A 7,135-nucleotide genomic window follows, 5' to 3' on the forward strand; every position below is an offset into this window, starting at 1 on the left:
TCTCCCATGTTACCTCTAAGTACATACTTGGACACCAAGACCTCAGTATTAACAGATCTAAATTTTCCACCAAGCCCTTTTAAAACTTGAATTTCCTTGTTCACTGTTTTTACTTATTCAACCCATTCTGAAAGCAAGCAGTAATTTTATTTGGCTGCACATCCCCTAGAGAAGGTAGAAGAGTTTATCTGCCAATATCCAAACCAGAAAACATTTGACTGATGGACTGTGAATTATAAAAATGCATCAACAAGACCTTATGAACCATGGAACTGCTGTTAGACCACAGACGACAAAACCACAAGCTTGACACTATAAGGGGAAACCTGTAACATGCAACCTCTACCACTCAGCAGTGGAGTGCATTGATTATTTTGTATTTATTTATTTATTAAAGTTACCTTCATGCAAAAGCAAAGTGGTTTTCCCTGCAGAGAGACTTCTTTAGGGGGAGCACTTTTGGACCTCCTCAGCAGCAACATCATCCCACGGATACGCACAAACAGTATTCTCAAGTTAGACTTTGTAGGGCAGTAGTGGAGATGTTTGGAAAAACCAAAGATGCTTATTGCTTGGAAAAACAAATAAGATCATTCCAAACCAGAAAACATTGTTTAGAAAGTGGGACTACAGTTTCTCTAGCAGGTACAGGTGTGCTTTTCAGTATGGGGCAGCGGACCCACCATCCACATAATCCCATCTGTTCATTTGGACCTAGGCATGTGTTAAGCTATGGCCACACGGTACCAGGGATGCAACCCTAAAGGCCATTTCATCAACGGGAGTCTTTCTCAGCCACTGATCTGGTGACAGACGCACACAGAGACCACTCACAAGAGAAGGGCAGCTCCTCCTTCAGGACTGTTTCCATCAGTTAGAATCAGCATTTGGGCTATTGACAGTTACATTGTCTTGAACATTTTCATCCTCAAAGACAAAAGAGCTCAAAGGCCAGCTCTTTCATCATCTAACTTTGAGCATCCAAGGCACTGGTCTTTTATAGAAAGGACAAAATACCCTGCAGATCAGAGGAACTGTTAAAGGAAGGCAGAGGAAGAGCATATAAATATTACTGTGCTCTATATAAATTTGTCCAGCTGTTTATGGTAAATGTTCTCTTACTCCAATTTTTTCCTGCCCTCATTTCCTCCCCTGCTTTCTAATTGCAGAAAGTAAAATAGTACAAGCCCTTGCTTTCATTACATGCAACACCTGCTGCCTGTCCTGAAACAGATGTCTAAAGCATCGTTAGGCAATTACTGCTTTAGCCTTTTTCAATGGGACTAATTTCAAACATCTTTGTGCTAAATCCTCCTCCTTCAGTTTCCTCTGTATTTCTCATCCTTTCCTACATTCAGAGTTCCAAAACTCCTCTCTGTATCAGTTTGCTCTTGTAATGTTTGTCCTGGATCACTGCACTCACAGAAGGACAAAGAGAGAGGCTGTAACTACTCTGAACCAGAAATTAAGTGGTTTTACTGGGGAGAAAAAGACAAGGTGAGGGAAGAAAACAATGAGACACTAGCAGTCAGCAGCTGTAGGCAATAGCTTCAGACCACCACCTGGCTTGTTACAGCTCTGGGCATTTTTGTGGACATTACAGCAAAGAAGAGTTTAGTTTTACATGCATGCAAGGACAACTCCTCCACTCTCAGTGTGAATGACTTCAATTTTGGCAATGGGAGAAAAACCCAACTCCAAACACCCTTTTTATTTCCCTACCACCTTTGTACCTGGCCAAGAAAAGCACATGTTAGTATCAGGTAAGCCCGCAGGGCTTACACGACTCTGTTGTTGGGGAAGACATTTGAGGGAATGCATTCCTCCCTCACATTTCCAAACAGCATTATGTATTTGGATAAGGCCTCCACTCCTGGGAGGAGTCACAAGCATTTCAGGTCAAAACATGGCTTCATTTAATCACGTTGGCTAGCATGCAGTGACATACATTTACAATTTATCTTACCTTGTTCACAGCAGACACGAGATGACTTTCCTGTCTGTTTTAACTTGGGGAAATCAGAAAGAACAAAGAACAGGTGTCTCAGGCCAAATCTACAGAAGCAGTGGCCTAGCTGCAGCCACTCCTGCAGCTCTCAAGCAAGACAAGCAGATATTTTGCCTACATGCTTGTAGAGTCACAGCTTGCTCATCGCAGGCTAAGGTGGCAGAGAGCTCCAGTTCTAGCAGGTTGGGAAGCAGCATTCATTCTTCCAATCAATAACAAAAAGCAAGCTAAAACAAGAGCTATAGGACACGTTGTGCCAGGTTAATTGGCACCACGCTGTTCGGTGGTTCAGCACTTGCTGAAAATTGTTCCTTTAGGTTATTTCTTTCACAAGCAAATTCCAGGTTATGTTATGCTCAGGCAGACTTGTTAATCTGCACTGGTTTCAACTTGTAAATTACTGTGACTAGATTAGTGTAGCCCCCACGGCACATTTAAAAGATATTGGTAGTAATAGGCTGGTGGCATCCCTAACAATTGGTTACTCCACTTTGTACCCTGATGTAAATACTATAACTTTACCAGATTTTAATGACTTGAAGTTTCCCATCTTGAATGGAAAATTTGGGGTGTTTCCTATGAGTAAGCTTCAGGAAAAACAGCCCAGTCATTTCTTAAAAGAGCAGTCAGAGCAAGTGCTTCTGGTGGCAACTGAAGTTACTGGTTATAAAAACGGGTTTCTTGGGGCTGTCTTGTGTGTGGTTTCTCCAGTGATGTGTGACTGAGTTTCTTCCTTCCCTTAATGGAGGCACGAATTTGGGCTTCCCTCTTCTATCAGTGCATCCATTTTCTAAAGACTCTAACAGCTCAGGGTTCTTCATCCCTCTTAACTAGCCAACAAAGCCACTTCAGGTGGCGGGACAAATGTTGACGAATGCCCAGACACACACTATAATCACATTAAAGTATAATCCCATTAAAGTAAAATCACACTTTCTCAGAAAAAAAAGGAGACATGCTAATTGGTAGGCAAACTAAAAGTCCACATTAACTTTACAGATCATGTCTGCAACGAAATCTGCCAGGATGTAAAAGCAGCAGGGAGAAGCAGATAGCTTCTGTCTTGTGCATGACCTGTGCTTACTTAGGTTTGGGCAAGTGCATTTATTTTGTACTCAGATACCTGCAAGAAAGCCACCACTGGAATCTCCGAGGGGGCCACTGGGTCTTTGTGAGGGTGGGGTGGAAAAAGTGTTGTTTTCCTGAAATTGCAACTCTTTCCTGCTCCAAACTACATGAGGAAGAAAGCTCTAAAGTCATTATCTGCCTCTTCTAGTGCCTAGACAAGCAGCGAAGCACAATCTGCTGGAATCAGAACAGCCTGTGAACAGTGCCAGGTCAGTTAGGCAAGGGGATTAGAGTGAACTTCCAATTGCCAGATGCTGACTAGAATATTTGAGTTCAGAAAGAAAAAGGGAACAAAGTAGAGAGGAAGGAGGTTTGGCAAGGATCTGTGGTACAGAGATGAACGATGAGACTGAAGGAAATGAAGGGACTGAGAAATGACAGTTAGGGGAGAGTGGAGAGCAGAAATAGATGAAAGAAATTAGGGAGAAAGCCTCTGTGCCTGACAGGGCATATTGCTGGGAATGAAACCCAAGATCCCTGGCTCAGCATTTCCCTGCTGCCAACAAACATCCACAAAAATGTTTCCGTAGTGCCAGGGCTCCTGGAGGATGGTAACCAATTATTACAACTGTTCTTTTATCTTTGCAGCTGAACTGTTGTTTGCTCGCTGGGCTGTAGGGTTGGGGCAGGAGGGCTGGAGACTGCGGTGAAAGATGGCAATAAAGAACATAGCGCTGCACTGACAGGAAGTTTCAAACTTCAGGTTGCCCATGGGGTCTGAACTTGCTCCTTTCCCATTTAGAAGTAAGTCTAAAGACACAAATCTTTGCTAGGCACATCTTTTCCCCACAGGATCAGCTTATTCCCAAAGTAAACGAAACTGCATTTCTCTGACAAGCAGATTTTCAGTACTCTGTCTCGTAATTCTTCATGTGGCTCCACACCTCACTGAATGCTTGTTGATGAATTTTCATTCTGAATGAAGAACTACAAACTCCTATTTATGGTGCTCATCACTGGAATACACAAGCATGCACAGATCCAGAAAATAACAGCTTTCAGTCATGCAGCTGATCTTTACATTTGTCATTTATTACTTTGAAAGAAAAGCTTCATTTCTCAGTTAGCTTGTGTAAAATACACACCCCCAGAGGTACAGATTTACAATCCAAAGATTTGAGAACGAGACGACCCGAAACTTATTTACCTGGATTTATATTTTTAAGAAGTCATAAGGGGGAATAGGATTCCAGGAAAAATATTGGATAAAAATAAAACTAGGGAGACCATCATTGCTTCATTGGACCTGGAGAGCAGAAAGACAAGCCAGGCCAAGTAATATGCATGTAAAATGAGGTGGAGAAAGATAAAGCTATTAGCAAAAGTGAGGCTTGGATTAGAACTAAGCCCCACTCCACCCTCTCCCACACAGACACAGGTCACATCAACAGATCTCAAGAGTTTTTAATGACTAACATTAAGAAAAGTTGAGGCTTATACCTACACAGGGAGCTGGATTACTCTCTATTTACAAAAGAGCGAAACTGAGGCATGAACCACCTCATTTCTTCTCTCACCTAAGCAGATGGTGGGGACTGAAAGTAGAGCTCATTTCCTCACCAGAAAAGCACTCACCTTTTGCTAGAATAGAATATTGAGGTTCTTTGGTAGTTTTTGCTCTCAGGTGCTGCATTTCTATGGAAACATACATTTCTAAAGTAACAAAAATGCTGACCGCTTTTAAAAACTCCATTTTACTTATCTGCCTTTTAGTGCCGTAACCGTTTCTATGGAAACTGAAACTGGCCATGAAGCAGTCCTACAACATGAATTCTTACTTGTCAATTTTAAACTAGAGTGCCACCTTCAAAGCCCTTCAGTAAAGCACTAATAATTGCGTTGCCTAACAAGTTTTCAAAGTAAACAAAACAAGAAACTGTGCTTTCACTGTATATTCCACACAATATTTTGTAGGTGTGGTCAGAGTTTTCACAGTGTGCATGATATGACTCTCTTGGTTAAGGATATGATCTTTAAACAGAGAGACAGTTTATTAGCAGTAAAAGCCCTAGTGTGTGTAGTTAGACTTACATAAAGGTGACTTATACCAATACGGGTATGTCTAGACTGCTGTCACAGAAGCATACTGTAGAGATACTGAGTAAATGGGTAAATCAACCTACAGTGAGCTCTGTGCTCAGCTAGCCTGGGTACTTCTGAGCACGCATATGCATATGCTATTCCCTGTAGGTACAAGAGAGGGAATGCACTCAACCAGAGTGTTAGTCTCTGTTGGGTGGCCACCATGGAAAAAAATAAAGCATGCAAACTTAAGGCACAACTATTCCATACAGTTATTGAGAATTAGAATCTCTGTAACTTAAATCTAGACTCCTCCATTAATTTTGCCTTAACTGTTTGGTCTTGTAAAAACCGTAGGCTCCCTTGTGTTCATTCATATTACTTCCCTGAGCTAACTCAAGTGAGGAAAAAGCCCTTTTTGCTGTTCCTGGGGAGCAATCTCCAACAGAATGCACCCTCCATCACATGAGTCCAGCATTGTCAGCAAGGACCAACTTAAAAACCCCCAAGGACAGGTTCTTTCAAGAGTGACTATCCATCTTTCCACAGGCAAGTTCCTCTCCCTTCATCTCTGAGGCTTCACAGCTGCTTTTAAAGTGCAAGAGGGACAGGACAGAGAGGGAAGACACTTTCATGAATCTCCAATGCATGGAAAATAGGTGCCATGGAGTTTTAGGCAGACTTTACACACAGAAACACATCTAAAACCCAGGAAGCGCAGCATTAAAGTTGGATGCAGCAGAACCCATTAGAAGCTGTGTGTATGACTATACAAGCTGCAGAGGAAAAAGATGTAATCCTATTTTGGTATGAATTTATTTTAAGGAGACCCTAAAGAGCAACATGATCTCCAGACTATCTTTCCTCCAATACTTAGCAAACTCATCCAGCTCACACACTTGGCTGACACCCTCAGGAGAACCAGGGTCAGTCTTTCTTCTAACCCAGGAGAGGAGATCACCTTTCCCACTGAGCCAGTAGTGTTCTTTTAACCCTCTCCCAGCAAAATCAGCTTCTGCCAATACAGAACATTCAAGGAAATGGCCAAGCCAGTCTCTTAAATTAGATGCCACATTCTTCCGCATGACCAAGACACCTTTAAAGAAAGTCCCTGAACTCATGCCAAGCAGGTGACTTGTTAACTCCCAAAGTGAGTATGAATTTAGGAATCAAACTCCAAACTGCTTCATAAATGGCCTTTGTTTTTAACCATCACTTCAAACTGATCAGTAATCAGAGCAGGAATCTGAAAAACAAACCTTCCCTCTGGACAACCAGACCTTTTGCAGGCATAAATTTAAGGTGCAATTCCTGTCAGTACCAATTCTCTCTGAATCTGGACTTTCACTTATTTTCAGAGACATGGGACAGGCAGGCAAAGAGAGAAGACTTCTATAATTCTTTATTAATCATCTTCTCTTTCATTTCCTCCTGCACAAGTACATCCTTTCAGCACCTGTTCAGGCCCATATTAAGATCTGACTAACAGGTACCCAACTCGAACCAGAGCAGCAGTGCTAGCAGCAGGGCAGCCTGCAGGGAAACAAACTAGTGAGCCCTGCAGCAAGAAGGGAATTTACAGCAAAAGAATGATTCATACATCATTTTCCACTATGAACAAACGCACCATCTCTTTAAGGACAGAGTTTTCCACAGGCCTCTGAATGCAAATGCCAAATATTTTGTCATGCCTTTCTCTTAGCCTATATCTCACTGCAGCCAGAGCTTGGAATGAGGCATATAATATAACAAACCAGAGACCTGGCACACATGGGGCTACTCACTGGCTTTCCTCATGCCTATGGTTTATTTTTCCCTGCTATGTCAATCCTTTTAGGGCTTTACCACTACATCTGCCTCCTGGGAGTCTGCTATTTCAACTGTTCCAGGGAAGGTGCAGAGGAAAGAGGAAGGATACATTCAATCCTTTCTTCTCTTTTCAAGTTAAAGGTCTCACCTCCACACCATTAAACAGAT

This window comes from Pezoporus wallicus, unplaced genomic scaffold, assembly GCF_028554395.1.
Source record: "Pezoporus wallicus isolate ANWC-B61680 ecotype Strahan unplaced genomic scaffold, APGP_CSIRO_Pwel_v1 contig_3365, whole genome shotgun sequence".
Taxonomy (NCBI): domain Eukaryota; kingdom Metazoa; phylum Chordata; class Aves; order Psittaciformes; family Psittacidae; genus Pezoporus; species Pezoporus wallicus.